At 34.4% G+C, this 18,276-nt stretch overlaps 1 long non-coding RNA gene across 2 annotated transcripts; it reads left to right on the top strand.

Moving 5' to 3' along the window:
• The first annotated feature begins 5,258 nt into the window (after window positions 1-5,258).
• LOC127513571 (uncharacterized) lies at window positions 5,259-17,598 on the top strand. 2 transcript variants are annotated; one of them, XR_007930429.1, is made up of 3 exons: window positions 5,346-9,807; window positions 11,139-11,230; window positions 12,541-17,598. It is a non-coding gene; the product is annotated as an uncharacterized LOC127513571 (long non-coding RNA). The 2 variants fall into 2 exon arrangements; XR_007930430.1 differs by lacking the exons at window positions 5,346-9,807; window positions 11,139-11,230 and adding an exon at window positions 5,259-5,338.
• Window positions 17,599-18,276: the final 678 nt, after the last annotated feature.

Genomic DNA, 18,276 nt, shown 5'->3' with positions numbered 1-18,276 from the left:
ATCGAAATAATGATAAAGTGTTAGCAGATATAAAGCAGACAGTCTACTAATACTCTAATTAGAGTTAGTTGATATGTATAGCTGCAACATTACTTATAATCAACTTATTTTCTAAAGGGGACCATCAAAATAAACATACGTTTTGCACATAACTGTATATAGCACGTGTACACTTTCATTTGTACATCTGTATAGCATTTATGTACAAAATTCTTTCCATTGTGTATTTTCTATATTTGTATTACTGTATTGTATTTTATTATATTTAATTTTATTGACTTTTTTATTATTATTGTGTTATATTCATTTTTATTGCCTTTATCCCTGTGTATGCCTGTACTTTTTTTTTTTTCTGCACTGGAAGCTCCTGTCACCAAGACAAATTCCTTGTGTATGTAAACATACTTGGCATTACAGCTCATTCTGATTCTGATTTTTACTACTGGACATATGTTTATGAACTGATTGTGTGTTTGGCTTTCATCACTGATTAAAACATGCAAAAACTTTTTGTTTTCAGCACAGTAAAATCTGAATTAGTTTTTTGAACAGGGTTATTGAAATGAACTCTTCAACAGTTCATTTCATTACTAGTTTTTCATTACTAATGTAAATTAAAGTGTAAATTAAAGTGTCTCGGTTTTCTGAGAGAAGTCGCTTACTTCAGCCAGTGCAGGGATGAATTTAATTGAGTAATTAAGTTAAAGTCACATGGATTAAAGAAAAACCCTTATGCATAAAATATATATGCTTAAATTTGAAATACTAATTAGAGACATTTAATTTGTATTTTGACATGATACTGATTAGTAATTTGCTTTCAACAGGCAGAGTGTTTGTTTTGTCGCTCATAACCATGATATCAATGCATATTTTAGTTTAATATGCACCACAGTCTTTTGCCAATAAGCCTTCAGTCCTCCTTAACGTCACCAAAGGAATCTTAAAATCATGTAATGACACAGGCCTCGCATTCAGGTCCCTACAAAAAACTTCACGTCTCCTAATGCTCCACTAATGACGGAGCTAATTATTGACTGTATTTGCTCTAGATAGTCTGTGTCTGTCTGGTGTGTGTGTACGTGTAAAAGAAACAGGTCTTTGTCATAACCATTAGTGAGCGATTAGGGAGCAGGTTCCTCTGCTGTTTTTATCACCTCTTGTCTGTGTGGATTACAGAATTAAAGCTCTGCCTGTCAAGAGGGGGAGAGAGAGAATAACAGCGATAATTCCCATTGTCACTAGTCTTCTTCCTCTGCTCCTTTTGTATATTACGATTGCTTTACTTCCTGTAATGACATGTTGTCCTCTGCGCAGATAGGGCGTCATGTTAAATCGGGTCAAGGTTCATCTCTTTAACATTCAGGTGAGTTTCAAAGACTCTGAATGGCATAGATGAAAATATTTTAAATCCATTTAAACTTCTGAATCTTCTATTTTTTTTTTTATCATGATCTATATGTATATGTATGTTTGACTTCCTGACATATGTACACTACCATTCAAAAGTTTGGAGACAGTATGATTTTCTTTGTTTTAAAGAAATTAATATTTTTATTCAGCAAGGATGAATTAAATTTGTCACATTTAGAATGATTTCTATTTCAAATACATGCGTTATTTTGATTTTTCTATTCATCAAAGGATTCTGAAAAAGAAAAAACATCACGGTTTTCCACAAAAAAAAAAAAAAAAAAAAAAAAAAAATATATATATATATATATATATATATATTACACAGCACATTATTTTCAACATTGATAATATAAGAAGTGTTTCTTGAGCACCAAATCAGCATATTAGAATGATTTTTGAAGGATCATGTGACACTGGAGTTATTTTGAATTATATTTACCAATATTAATGTTTTTACTGTATTTTGGATCAAAGCATAAGAAACTTCTTTCAGAAACCTATTTTTACCTTTATATGGTCTTAATGGTGCTTATCATGACTCTGCTTGTTTGTGGTATTCAGTGTTTTCCCCAGATCAGACCGCACACGTCTTGTTGTCAGGATTAGTTACCCTCTCTTATTCAGAAGACACAAGACATCTATTCCTCCTGAAGTGCATGAATATTAATGCATTTACTTTTTAAATATTTTCCTTTTCTTCAAATGAAAGCAATCCATCTAGCTGTCAGAAGTCAAAGGAACATATGACCTATACACTGTCACCCGTCTTGGTTGGTATTCTGTTTGATTTGGTTTGTCTCGTTCCCCTTCTCTTTCGTAGTCTGTCAGTGTTTCCCCCACAGACACTCACACAGTGTAAACTAAACCCAGTTGATGTGAAGTTTAGGGTGCATGCGCTGTGAGCAGCAGAAGGTGCTGTTGTTCGGTGAAGAATCGGCACACTTTTGACTTCAAGATGTTGCTGTAAACAGCACATGATGTCAGTTGGTGTCAGTTTTGTGACAATAGACCTGGATGAGGCTATCGCTGTCCCAAACAAATACACACAAGGTTTTTTTTTTTTTTTTTTTTTTTTTTTCTGGAGTGGCTTACTTTGCAGTGATTCAGGGACAGCAACCTTGAGCGCTTTCCTCAAAGGCAGTGTGGTGATAGAGCAGGAATGTGATCTTGGTAACTGTCCAGGTCCTGGGTCAACACTAATTTTAACTGAACTCATAACATTTGTGTTCATTTAACCACTGGGGGACCTTTGGCCAAAAAGCTTTTGTACTGATTTCCTACACTCTTCCAGACTTCAGCCACTGTAAGGCCACCCTCAATTATTGAATATCATGATTTCTGGTCTCAAGGCTGAAATGACCACTGTTATTGAGCGTTTAGAATTGTTTTGTTGAGGTAGAAGTTGCCTGTCCCTAAACTATTAAGTAATATGAATTATAGGCTTCATTTATGAAACTTTGGCCTATATAAACTGTCTTTAATCATAATTTTCACATTCTCACAAGTTTATTTAACCAACAAGGTCCAACAGTGGATACACATCACTGGAGAATTATCTTTTTCTGTGTGTGTTAATATTTCTACCACAGTGTAATTTTCATCACATCTCAAATATTGTGTTGTAATAACATTACAATGCATGGTGGAAATGTTCTTTTCACATTTTTGGATTCAAATGAATGATTCACATTTTATATATAATAAACATATTCAAAACATACAAAACACTTTTTGCATAATTTGACAAAATTGCAAATTGCAGCAGTTTTGGAAATGAGTATTTTTTCCTTGGTACACAACCTTTGTGTAAGTGACATAAATCACTTGTGTAAGTGACATAAATCATTTCCAGACAGATTATTTTTTGTTTATTTTACTCTTTGTTTGGATAATCATAATTTAAATGTAATAATAACTAATACTAATGTGTTTTCATAATTTAAGTTTTGAAGTCTGGGTCTGGGATAAGTTTTATTATAAAACAAATATTTCCAGTCCTGGCTTTAATTGGTCAGGTTGAAGAAACACTCCAGCATAATTTAGGTATAAACAGCACTATACACTCTTAAAAATAAAGGAACATTTAACATCCATGGAACCCTTCCATTACACAAAAGGTTCTTTAAATTATTAAAAAGTTCTCACTATATATGACAAAGAAAAGTTAATTTAAGAACTGTTCACTGAAAGATTCTTTGGGGTACCCAAAATGCTTCATCACTGCAAGTTTAGGTGTAAGGGAAGGGTCAACTATTTAATTATAGATGTAATTACATAAATTAATTACAGCTACAATTACATGCACAGGTATTTTAAATACAGGTACTATGTAAAATATATATGTACACAATAAGTGCATTGTATAAAATTATTAATTTAAATGTTAGTACATAGTAGTTAAACACACCTATTATAAAGTGGGACCCATTTTTAACTAATCAGCACAGACCTCCTACCAGGATATTGTTATTCTGGCTTTCAGAATATTGATATTTTGGTTAATATCTCCATTTATTATGGTGTATTAAGAAGACATTAAGCATTGCTAATACAATCTCCATTTATTGTACACATACACAGATCTATGTACACACTCTTAACCAAAAGGTAATTAAATTTACATTTAATTAGAAGCAACAATCTTACTAGTAATGCTAGTAAAATTAGTAGAATCTTATTAGAAGTCCTACTAGTGAAGTTTTGTATCACATTGCATAAGCCTAAATATGCCCTCAAAATTATACACTTACGCATTGGTACCAGTCAACTGACTTGCAGCTATGTTGATAAATCCTGTTTCTGTAGTTTTCGTAACCAGAAGGAAAAGACCTTTTGATCTGAAGCTGTTTGTATTCTCTTAATTATAATATTCTCTTTTAATTATGAGCTTTGGAAGGCAGTTGAGGGATTTATTCATCAAGCTCTTTTCCTTGGGATTTCTATGAAATAATTTTGTATCTTGCGCTGCTCTGAATTATACATGAAACCAAATGTCGTGAACTCCAGTGTGACACACTTTGAGTTCTGACACTTGTTTTTGTAACGAGGTCACCTTGTCATGCTCCTTTCATATCTGACATCTTAAGACACACGTTAGATGTTTAAGAGACTGAGCACATTAAATATGAAGCTTTGTATCAGGTGTTTTGTTTATAATGGTAGGTTCTGTCTGGAGTTTGAGTGTCATATGTTCTGATTGACTCTGAACACTTTACAGTGGGATTTGAATTAATCGCTTCAGTTTTTTTTTTTTTTTTTTTTTTTTTTTTAAGTGTTAGTTTGCATTTATTTACATATTTTTGTTGTTTCTTTGCCTACACACTTTCTCTCTCTCAGTGCTTTTATTTTGCATGCTGACTGATCCATTTTGCCTCTCTCATGACTGTCAAAATATTTGAGCTCACTGGATGTTTAAGAGAAACTTAGAGGGCCACCCAGTCATATATATATATATATATATTTGTCTGTAACCAAGTATTTTATTTATCCTTTAGATATATAATAGTTTTGTATGGATCTATAAATGTTTTGTCATTTTAAATTGCTTGCCTTATTCCATATTTACTTTCCCCCCCTTCTCCTTCTTTTGGGACAATATGTTTTACTCTTGACCTCTGGCCGATATATAATGGTGTATGTCTCAGCCCCTGAGTGGATGTCCAGAGTGGCTTTAGTAATAACAGTGGAAGATTGCTTACATTAACAGGAAGTCTCTTGCCCTTAGATCAAACTTTATAAGCATACTGAAGTGTCCCGCTTTTCCCATAGACTCTGGTGTCCTCCCAGTCCCCCCTCATTAGAACAGATGCTTGTATTAAACCTCTGTAAACTCTGACAGTATTGCATTCTCAGCACTTCTTTTTAGGATTCCCAGCATGTAACATTTCTCAGGAAGTCAAGGGGAGCAATTGCGTCTGTTTATGTGAGTGTGTTAATATTTTCACCTCCATGTACTTATAGTCTATTTATTATTCTCTGCATGAAGAGAGGTATAATGAAGATATGAGAAATTAATGACACAGAGCCCTCGCTGGATTGTTCAATGTAGAACAAGGAAAGTCATGTTTCTTGTGCCCTCTCTTCTTGTTAACAAAAACATTGATAGCTCAATTTACAAAAGGTGTATTAAGGCACATTAAGTGATATATGAAACTTAGGACATGGAAACTGAAATTTATAATGTGCTTCAAAACTTTTAAAGCTTTCAAATATTCTATAATACATAGCTGCATTGAATATGTTCTGTAAAATTTCTGGTTACACTTTGTTTTCGATAGTCCACTTTAGATATTCTACTAACTAAAACTTTGCAACTACATGGCAACTAACTCTCATTAATTTGCAACAACTTGTCAACTAACTTTCATTAGATTATTAGTAGACTCTTAGGTTAGGGCAGGACTAATGCCAAGGGGGTGGCATTTGAGGGCAGTGCTAACTGGTCATTCAGCGAACTTATTGAGAGCAAAAAAACGTTATTTCTGTGGATTTAGCCATGCACATAGTCCATAATGAAACATCTTCAGCAGCATTTAACTCGCAGGAATACTTATTTCTACAACAGTAACTTTAAACAACACATTATCTTCAGAAACTTGGCTGGGCTAGGCTTATAGCATTCTCCTGGCCACAGACTTGAGCAATTTTCTCTCTCAAACCACTGCCTGCTGCTGCTTCTGGTTGCTTTTGGAGGTAAAAGCTGCCCATAACTGCTGTCTAGAATCAGTTTTCTCTGTCATTTTCTTTTGGCAGTATTTAGCAAATTATCCAGTGCATATCTGTGTTTGCGCTCTGGAGAACGTCAAAGGTTTCTATTTACAATGTGTTTTTGCAGCATTGAGCAATGTAGCCAATCACAAACATATCTGTTGATATCTTGAACGCAACGGCCAATCAAAGATGTTTAAGTTGGCATGTACAAAAACTCTGGCATTTTGAGCGGTGAGTGGATTCTGAGTTCTGCACTCTCACAAATCCTCTCATTATAACAAACAATTATGTAAATAAGAGATTCATTGTGCAGTCAGGTTTGTTGATTATAACGGAAATTTGTGAGGAATGAACTTCGCAATGAACTTAAGATGAGTGCATCTTTGTGTGCATTCTGTCATGCCAAATCCCATATTGCTTTTCCATTAAGATTAACAGTGGTTTGTGAACGTAAACACTTTAACAACAAATAATTTATCAGGAACATATATGCAATTTCAAAACACTGCTTCAAAGCGGGTGTTTTACGGGTGTAGAACGATATGAGGGTGAGTAATAAATTATATTATTTTCAATTTTGGGTGAACTAACCCTTTAACCATTTTAATCACAAATCACATGTCAGGAAATTAGCAAGAATTGCACAAATACCCTAAATATTCAAGCTGCAAGCAGCATTTACTGGGGTTCAAGCACTTTAAGGCCTTTAAGCACATAAAAAGGTATTATATTTTATTCAGCAAGCATGTAAACACTTAGATCATAGATGGAAAAGACCATTTACAGCCAATAGAGGCAATTTAATAAGGAAAAATATGTTTTGTAAAGGTTTTTTGACAGTTATAGCGCCACCTATTGCCTGATCTCCACCACTTTTTTTGGATGTCCTCAGAGTGTGCCCATACATATGTGTTTTAATTTTGGTGAAAATATCTCATTTCGTTTTGAAGTTATAGATACTTATATATATGGGAGCATAAAAAATGACCTTAGAACGTCTTTGATTGGATTTTTTTGCCATTTCCTATGAAAATTTTGACATTTGGGCTTTTACATTTTTGTTAATCAACTTAAGTTCCGTGTTTCGTACGCTGGTTTCGTCTCGATCGGATTAACGGTTTCGAAGATTTTCGCGGCTAAATCACAACGTTGCACAAACCGAAACCTGGCAAGTCTGGTATCGCTGGACTCGGCAAGGTTTCAGGAGTCTAAGCACATGACTCCTGTGAAAATAAGTCGACCACACCCAAAGTTATACACATTTTCATCCAAAACCATTAAAAACATATGTTTTTTAAAATATTTTTTTAACAGTTATAGCGCCACCTATGGTCCGATCTCCATAAAAATTGCCATGCTTCTTTAGAGTCATATGCTGCATGTGCTTACCTATTATTGTGAAGTTCTGAGTTTTCGTTTAGGCTTTATAGGTTTTTGGGTATGTTGAGCCATGCCCACTTTCTAAATGACCCTGTTATAGCAACCCAAAGGGTAAAGTTAAACTTTTTTTTTTTGTGATAATTATTGATCTAGAGAGTCCAGAGAAGTGTTCTGCACTGGTTTCGTTCCGATCGGGTGAAAAACCTAGGACTAGTTTGCAAAAGTAGGTTTTTCACATATTTGCGAATAATTAATGAACGATTTGATTGACAGCATTGGTTCTTGAGGCACAGTTGTTCAGAATGAGGAGATCTATCAAATGAAATGCATATTGTGTGGATCTGTGAAACACCACGTGATTACTGAGGTATAAAACTCGTTAGCGCCAACAAGTGGCCGATTTCTTTCAAAATTCTTACAGACCTCTAGGACCATGAGTTATACATGCCTACTGAGATTCGTTCCGATCGGCCTCCATTAACCTTGTCTAATAGGTGCCCATACACATGTGTACTGAGTTTGGTCCAAATATTTCATTTCATTCTCGAGTTATAGCCATTTTAGTAAAGTGGCTCCGCCCACACCCTACGTTTTGGCACCCCTTAGCGACCGTGAATCAAAATTTCAACTTTTTTTTTTTTGATAATTATTGATATTCAGACTCCAGAGAACATTTCTGCACTGGTTTGGTTCCGATCGGGCGAAAAACCTAGGACTAGTTCGCAAAAGTAGGTTTTGGACAAAATTCAAAATGGCGGAAAATTTTTCTAGGCGGAAATGAAATTGGAGATATATGTTTGGTCCGTCTCGAGACAAAGATTCCAATGATATAAAACACTTGATTCTAGGACAAAAGTTCTAGGAGTTATAAGCGATTTTCAACTTTTGATCGCTGTAGCGCCACCTATTGGCTGATTTGGATGAGTCTGGGTATTTGAGTAGCGAGCAAGACTACTATAATCTGACAAAATTTCAAGTCTCTCTGCCTTATGGTTTGGGCTGCCCGATCAGTTTTAGGGAAGAAGAAAAATAATAAAAATCTGAGCAATTACATATGGTTTCAGCACTTCATGCTTGAACCCCTAAAAATAACTTAGTGTGGAATAACCTTCCCCTTTGTTTTCTTTAAATGCTTATGCCATGTGGGTAAGCTTTTTAGAGAGCTTTTTACAGGAAGAAGAGTCAGTGTTGTTCCACTCAATGTTAATGGCTTTAAACAGCTCATGTGTAGTTGAAAAATGTCTCCCAGCTTGTTTGAGTTTAATGTGAGACCAAATATTCATTATAGGGTTCAAATCATTATAGGGTTCAAACCAAGGCCAAAACATGAGCCTGTTGGACTTGTTCTCAAGCCACTTCTGGGTTGTCTTTGCAGTTTGGGCAGGAGCATTGTCTTGTTGAAAAATATCATCTGATCATTCCTCTTTAGAAAACAACTTTTCAGTTGTGGGAAGTAAGCCATTCTGCAATATTCTCCTGTGCTCCAAAGCTTTAAATGACTTTTCAGAGTGAAGTAGCTCACCAATACCAGCAGCTAAAAAGACTCCCCACACAATGACACCTCTTCCTCCATGCGTCACTGTGGTAGAGATGCATTTATTTTTATATTTCTCACCAGATTTTCAAAGACACCGCTCTGGAGCATCACCATGCAACTCGTGTTTTGGGATTCATCACTCCACACACAACTTCCCATATTCTGCCAAAAACTTTATTCTGTCTTTGATGTTTTCTAAACAGCAATAGCTTTTTAAGTAGTGCATTTGCTTAAATCTTGCTAATTTCCTGACCAATGATTTGTGGCTAAGACAATTAAAAGCTTATTGTTTAGTATATTAGGCTTGGCCCTTTACTTTCAACTGTTAGCATTTTTAAACTTGGGCATCATATATATTTCCGTTAGTTTGGCATGGGCTACGTGCTGACTGACCACATAAGCCGAGCGTTATATCTCTGTTAGCACAAGCTCCTTGCTGCTTCCATCCCGGAAGAGTGGAGTGGACATACGAGGGAGGATCAACATCGAGAGTGATGAATGTCTTTAGACGGAAGAGTCATGCAGGATGTCCTTGACATTAATCAAAACTTTTTTTCTCTCTCTCTCTCTCTCTCTCTCTCTCTCTCTCTCTCTCTCTCTCTCTCTCTCTCTCTCTCTCTCTCTCTTTTTGTTTGTTTGTTTGTTTGGTGAGCTGGGCTGTTGTGGCATCTCTTCACTCATGTCCACTGATAGCTTGACTTAACGACATCATTCATCAAGGAAAGTGGGCTGTGCTGTGTTTCGGGGCTGTGCTCCATTTTCAAGTAATTTTCTGTTTGTTAGAAATATTTGTGGGATTTTCCAAAGATGCTACATCCAGACACTGAGTAAAGCTGATTTTTTTTCTTCAAATTTTAATTTAGTAGATGCTAAAAACAAGAAAAAATAAACAGAAGCAACTTAACAAGGAGTTTATTTGTTGATTAATTGATTGATTGATTGATTGATTGAACACGTTTTTTATTAACTGAAAATACAGAAAATATTTCTAAATTAAAATTTTAAATTTTAATTAAAATTTTTTTTGGGAAACTTCGATTAATCAATCAATAAAAACGATTTTGCAGATAATTTCTATCCCTTTAATATTCCTCCTGCGGTGCTTTTTATTGATTGATTGATTGATTTTATTCTTGGTACTTTAAAAGACATGTTCTATCATTAAAATGTTCTTTGTATTTTTACATCCAAAAATGGAATGTTCTGTCATCATTTACTAACGCTGGGAGAAAAAAAGTGGTGTAGGATTTACAATTTTCACTCAAAAAAAAAATGCTTGTAAATGTCACAAATATTTACAATGAAACAGCACATTGAAATTAATGCGGAATTTTGAAGTAGAAAGACTGAAATAGTATTTTCCTGTAATATACTCCAATAATCCTCTAATTTTTTTTTTTTTTTTTTTTTTTTTTTTTTTTTTACAGTGCACTCTACCTTTTCAAACACGCTCATATTTTATTCTACTGTGAAACACAAAAGATGCATGAGGAATGAGAGGATGATGGTTGAAACTGTCAACCATCCAAAAGCACATAAAAGTATCATAAATATAGTCCATACAATTAATGTGCTGTGTTCTGATGCCATATGATATCTTTGTGTCATAAAGTATAACTCCAATGCTCTGCGATAAAGAAATGTGAACCTTTAATAATGTACAGGAAATTGTGACCTTTTTTTACTGTAAAAAAAAAAGAAAAAAAAGAAAAACAACTAATTTATCACAGTCTTTCGATTTATTCTTAAATTAATGTTATATAATTTAACGTATGAAAGCATGTCTACCTGGGACAGTCTATGAAGATTATGACCTTATGAGATTTGTTTCTGGCATTTCCATTTCAGTGCCTGTATAAATAGCACAGGTCCAATTAAAGCATCTGACCAACATCTGAAGTAAACAGAAAATAATGTAAGAAGCCAGGAAACACTTGACCCGCGGTATTTAACAGTTAGAAGTTTATTTTTTATCAAGTACATCAGCAAGTCAGAAGTAGAAATGCAATGAATATGGAAGATATTACCATTGTAACATTGCCATGTATATGTTGTCAGTGCATAACCTTGATGAACACATGGGTTCTGCTTTCAGTCAGACACAGCACATTAGAAACGGATATCAGCTTTTAAAAGAAATCGGAATATTGTTCCACGAATATGATGCATCCTTCAATCATCTCAGAGGTACACAGTTTACTTCATTGAACCGCCCAAATGCACAGTGTCTAAACAGAGCAAGGATGATTTATGTAGCCTACAGTCTTGAGATAACTGTTTATCAGTACAAAAATATGGGAGGACTGTTATATACAAGCCAAAAAACTCAGCGCTCATCTATTTTTTATATACGGCCCCAGAGTTTCCACAGACAGGAAATCACCACAAGTTGAGAAATTCCCACGTTTATCAAACTTGAACCTCTACAGGCTGCATTTTTGAGCCACAGTGATTGGTTTAATGTCATTAATTCTCTCCCCTGTGAGTTTCATTTGGCTGTCTTCATGAAAGAATCAGTGCTCTTTTAGAAACGGACAAAGTTCATTTTTAACGTCAATCTACAAGATTCATTGAAATAAAATTGCTGTTCATCATCCAGTATTTATGTAATGCCATAAAAGATTAGATCCCCAAAAATTACATTTTTATATTACATACACAACCGTTCAAACATTTGTGGTCCGTAAGTTTTTTTTTTTTTTTTTTTTAATCTCCTACGCTAATGAAGTGTACATTTATTTAATAAAAATACAGTAAAATAGTGATATTATTGTGAAATATTATTACAATTTAAAATTATTTAATTATTATTAAATAATTTATTATTTAACACTATTTCAATGTATTTTAAAAAATAATTAATTTTATTCCTGTGATGGCAAAGGTGATTTTTCACATTTCTTATTATTATCAATATTGAAAACAGTTGTGCTGCTTAATATATTTGTAAAATCTATGATACGTTTTTTCTTCAGGATCATTTAATGAGCAGAAAGTTTAACAGAACAGTATTTGAAATAATAATGTTGTACATTATAAAATTCTTTTCTGCCAGTTATAAATTTAACATATCCTTGATGAATAAAAGTATTAATTTCTTTAAAAAAAAAAATCTTACTGACTTTTGAACAGTAGTGTATTTGATATGATAATGAATTGTCACCAATGTAATTGTCACTGGTCTTATATATATATATATATAAAAGTATAATATATGTACCACTTTCATAATACTTTAATATTTTGTTAATTTGGAGCCTGATTTGGAGTCATTTTTATTTAATTTTGTGTTCTTTTAGAAGAAAAGCATATGTGTTTGTAATGGCATGAAATAACTGATATTAAAATAATTGTATTGTAGTTTAAAATCATTTTATTGTGAACATTATCCCTACAGTATAAGCACATTATAGGGAAAAAAAAGATATTCAGTGATTTTAAAGTTATTCACAATATTTCCAGCAGCACATGTATTTTCTAATCCCTTTTACTTTCAGCAGCAAATCTACATACTGTCAAAGAGTGTCAAGACCATATCAAGCAGAGAAAATCCAACCCGGAGGAGGGCAGGTGAAAAGAAGAAGAAAAAAAGTGTGCCACTGTGCATTCCCTAGAACAAACACTCGTGGTGAAGGGGTCGGCGTGCCAGGGCTTGACAAACAAATGACAGGAAATGACAGACTTTGAGGAAACACCTCAGCACGACCTGATGCTAATCGGAGCAAGACTGTGGATGTGGCAGCCCTGCTATCACCTATCAGCACTGAAGGCAACTCATATGGAGAGAACGCTTTACATCCCTGTCATTTTGAACAAACAACACCTCCAAACACCAGATAGGACACTATTGTCAGCTCTGTCTGATCTGATCTGTCCATCAATCGGAGGTGTGTGTGTGTGTATGTGTGAAGAGGGAATTAAGGGAAGGAAGCTGGCAATGGTGTATAATAAGAAAAGCACAGATGCTAGACGTGCCCACCTGTTCATAAACTAATTAATCACAAGACTTATGATACTATTCTGTCTGTAAAAGGAAGGGTGATAACACTTCTTTTCTTTTCAGTACCAAACCACATACTATCAAGGTCATTTTTGCTGTATTGATACCAATTCATAAAATGGAACATTTTTGGAAGGATTACATTTGTACCTATAGCCAATTAGTAAGATATTCAACTTTTATTTATCGTTTAAGACCAATTACAGAAAATGAACATTATTTTTTTTTTTATTCCAACTTTTAATTAAAAAAATAAATGTCACATTTGTCATTGTTTCATGTGAAATAACTCCAGAACTAGTTTCTCTTTCATTACCTCTGGTAGGAGCCAGTCTCTCTGTTTGTATTCATGACTTCCTGTCACTTTCTGTTTGTGTTCAGGTGAGCCCAAGAGGAAGTTCCTATCCTACACAATTGTTTGCTAACAACATTCATTTTTCCACTTCAAATCTTTATTCTTATCATATGTGACCCTGGACCAGAAAACCAGTCATGGGTCATTTTTTTTTTTAAATTAAGATTTATACATCATCTGAAAGCTGAATAAGCTTTCCATTGATGTATGGTTTGTTAGGATAGGACAATATTTGGCCGAGATAAAACTATTTGAAAATCTGGGTGCAAAAAAAAAAAAAAAAAAAAAAAAAAAAAAAAAAAAAATCTAAATATTGAGAAAATTGCCTTTAAATTTGTCCAAATAAAGACCTTAGCAATGCATATCCTCTCACAAAAATACATTTTTGATTTATATTTACGGTAGAAAATTTACAAAATATCTTCATGGAACATGATCTTTACTTAATATCCTAATGATTTTTGGCATAAAAGAAAAATCGATAATTTTGACCCATACAATGTATTGTTGGCTATTGCTACAAATATACCCGTGCAACTTATGACTGGTTTTGTGGTCCAGGGTCACACATGCTTTAATCATAATGCTAAATAAACCCATATGCTGTCTATTTATTATCACTCCTTATGACTATTTATAACTCCAGTAAAACCCTAAACAATGTTTTTGGTGTTTCTATATTCCTATCTTGACTTTGTTGTGCTGTATACCTTCAAAGATATGTACAGATACTCAAAGTCCTTTTAAGATTAGAACAAACATCGTGAAATGTTGAATTTTAAACTGCTTACATTGCATCCATAGATATTAATGGTCTAAAGACTGATTAGCCATTAACTATAAACATGTGTGACTATATATTCACTTCAGTGTGAAAAGGTCTCATAATTTACATGCAATGCTCATTTTGGGGCGTTGGTGGTTTAGGGTTGGGCCCTGCTTGCAACGTGCAGCATAACGTGTAAGTGTGTGTGGGTGGCCCAAGTGCCTCTCCTAATTCAATCATCGCCTCCTCTCAGCTTGCTTTTTTATTCCAATTTGATTAGCAGAGCTAAAGCCATCACGATCTCGCCCAGACAAAATGAATGCTTGTATTAATCCTGCAATTTCCATTTAAAATGTGGAGCATTGACTTGATTAATAAGTGGGCCGATACTGAATAATTACGCTGCAAACATCAGCTATGGGCGAGAGCGCAGCTGGGGTTGCTTACAGATGCCCTATGGGATCTCAGAGGGGTCAAACTAAAGCATTGGCCATGACTGAGGTGATGAATCAGTTAGCCAATCTTTTCGACAATTAACAATCTGTGGCCCCTGTATTAATTTGCCGCCCCTGGAGTGGAGCCTGGTCAGATGTGTCAGGGTCAAGGGTTAGAGGTCGAGAGCACAGGTCAAGCCCACTGATTTGCCCTGGCAAAATCAAAAGAAGAAAATAAGCACATTACATCGAAATGCATTACCCAACCGGAGCTTACCATATCAGATGGTTTGCAAATTAACATTCGTATATGAAGGGGCGAGCTGAGAAACATGAAAGGGAACGTTCTGAGAACGTTTAATTAGTGGTGATCAATCTAGGTGCACTGTGTTTGAGCATTCAATAAAGTGAAATCGATGGCTGCGAGGACAAACAAAGCAGGTGTTCTTAGCAGAGGGATTATAGGTTAACATTTATTCGGAAGAGATATTGTAATGCTCGACCTGCTAGATGTAATATTAAACCGCACAATCCATCGCCATCCATTACAAGTGTCCCATTGATCCTCCGCCCATCGACATTTTGCTTTTCCGAGGTGCGTTTCGTTCCATCTTGCCTGCTTTATCGAATGCTTCCTGGCTTGTTTTGATAGGCATGTTGTAGATGGGCTGCTCTTTTGCACACCACATGTGTCCTCCTTGTGCGTTCACTGCATTGAACTCTTCGGGAACCCCTTGTCGTACACTATAGCCACTGTGGCTCGTGATTGTAATGATTACAATGTACACACTGCTGTAATGTCACCATTCTTTCTCCACTTAATGACCGAGGTTCAAGTAGAGTTCAAATCCCTTCACACTTTATGGCAATCACCTCACCAGGGTCAAAATTCGAGCTCACGTCCATTTTTCAATAATGCTGCCGTGATCGTCAGCGTTATTGGCCTCGACCAGATTTTTTCCTCACATCAGAGCCCAAGCTTCAAAGATGCAGGGTTGTCTCAAGGTTAATTCTGGACAAAACAGCGCAGAGAGTTGTCAAAACGAACATTATTTGATGGTAGCTAGGCTTCCCGCTTGGGAATAGGTCAGCTTTTATGTCAGAACGAAAGCATTCCCACATGTTTGAAAATATGCTTAATGCTCCTGGGATCGTGTTTCGTGGCAGCCTCCTAAAACCTGCTGCATCGCTCATTGTTAAATGCTGTCTGTGGGGGAAATTAGCCCTGACATTGTTTTTATAATAAAAACACAGTTTAGATGGGCCCAGCCTCCCAACTTTACAGCTTTTAAATTGCACTTCTCTGTAAAGCTATCCCAGTGTCTCTGTGCCCCCTTTTCACTCTCTCTCATTCTCTCTCTCTCTCTCTTTCCCTGTGAGTGGCTCTTGCCAAATAGGGGCACATATGTTTCTCTGTAATTAAAGCTCTTGTTATACAGTGCTGCTTCCTTCAAGTAGAAATGATTAACTAATGGAGCGATTGAGGGGAAATTAATAGTTATCTCTTCCGTCATTCCCCCTGCCTTGTTTTCTGTCTAACTCTCCCTCTGTTGAAACACTGGCACTTTTGTGCAGAGTAATCGATAAGCAGTTTGTTAGGGTTACAATACACACAGGTGTGACAACATACAATTAAACATACAATGACCCTAAAAGTATTTGAACACTTAAGAATGTATGAATGTTATTGCATTTGACTGTGGCATCTTCATGCAAATGCTCCTAGAGCTTTTCTCATACTAACTTGATAACTATTATTTTTAATCATCTGGTCCCGAGGTCATTCTATAGTGGATAATTGAAGTAATTTCTTCACACAGGTGTCCTGGCAAGAGTAACCACAGCTGTCATTACATTACATTAACTACAAACACGAGCAACTAATGTTTGATAGCCAGAAATAATGACATTTTTATCTATATTTTTACATGTATGGGTTATTGACGAATAAGGTTTTGAAAAGTGTAAAAAAAAAAAAAAAAAAAAAAACATAATGGAGATATAATTAATTTAAGTTTGATTAAGTGTTAACAATGAGATTATGTGTTTTTTTTTTTATAATCAATTAACACTGCTTTTGTCATTTTTCACAAGATCACCAAAAAAGTATTTTGGTTTAACCAAAATTTTGGTTTTACCAAATGACACTTTTGGTTACACCAAATGACGATATTTTCAAACAATGCTAACAGGCTGATATCTAGCTAGCTAGTTAGTTAGCTTGCTAGCTAGCCAACAAAAGGACAATCAAACATTTTATATTTCGCACAAGTTTTTAAAATATTACAACATTTTCCATGTTTTATAGCAGTTGTACCGAATGACCTGACGTTTCAGGACATGTGTATGAGCAAGTGAAAACATTAATTTTTCAAATAGTTAAGAGAGAGATAGTTACTTTGCTTCATGACCATGTGGTCCTTTGCAGGTGTCTGAATGATGTCACATCTTGTCACATGATATTGACCGCATGACTTTATCCAAAATGGTCCCTTTATATTGGTTCCTCTGAATGACATCAATGAAATTCATTTTCCAGACATTCTTTCTCATAAAACAACGACTTCTACACAAAATTTTAATACCATTTCGCAATATGTTGATATATGATGTTATAAAATCATGCCAGAATAAAAAATATATACATTTATTACATTTTAATATATTTTAATCACAAATGAAATGGCTGTATTGGCCTTTGGACAGTTAAACTGAATTGCCCTTTAAACACTTCAAAATCTTTAAAATACCTTTATATGTAGCAAAATATAATTAAACCTTTTGGATTCAATAAAAGAGATCTAGTTGTTCTACCTTGCATACTTTGGATGTCATATCTTTGTTTTTTTTATTATTATTAAGGCCTTTGGACAAAAAAATGACCTGTCACGTCATTGACCTGTATATCATTTATTTTTTATTTAAAACCCAACAAACTTGTTTTTATGAAATGTTTTGATTTTTTTGTTATATAATGCAATAAAATTCATTTTGGCTGTGGCTTAAGTGTCTAAATACTTTTTGGGACCACTGTATCTGTATTCAACAGATCTTTCGATCTTAAACTGAATCAGAGTAAATCAATCACAACATTTTCATATGATCTTTGAATGAGATGGAGGTAAACATGTTGCTTACCTATAAGAGCCATATTCTCTCTTTATACTACTTAATTAATAAAGATAATATAAATAAATGGGGGAAAATACAGAATTATGTTAATCATTTTTAAGTGGTTGTTTACACTGCCATTCAAAGTTTAAAAGAAAGAAATGAATACTTTTATTCGTCAGGGATGTATTAAATTGATCAGAAGTGACAGTAAAGACATAACGTTACAAAAGTTTTCTGTTTCAAGTACTTTAAATGTTGTTCTTTTGATCTTTCAATTCATCAAAGAATACTTAAAATATATACCATGATTTCCACCAAATTATTTAGCAGCTCAACTGTTTTTAACATTTATAATAAGAAATGTAAAAAGCAGCAAATCAGTGTATTAAAATGATTTCTGAAGGATCATGTGACACTGAAGACTGGGGTAATGATGCTGAAAATTCAGCTTTGCCATCACAGGAATAAATTACATTTTAAAATACATTAAAATAGAAAACATTTATTTAAAATTGTATTAATATTTCACATTATTACTGTTAAAAGCAGCTTTGGTGAGCATAA

This window comes from Ctenopharyngodon idella, chromosome 5 (genome assembly GCF_019924925.1).
Source record: "Ctenopharyngodon idella isolate HZGC_01 chromosome 5, HZGC01, whole genome shotgun sequence".
NCBI classification, from domain to species: domain Eukaryota; kingdom Metazoa; phylum Chordata; class Actinopteri; order Cypriniformes; family Xenocyprididae; genus Ctenopharyngodon; species Ctenopharyngodon idella.
The sequence above is the reverse complement of the archived record's forward strand: the minus strand, read 5'-3'. Positions and strand labels throughout refer to the sequence as shown.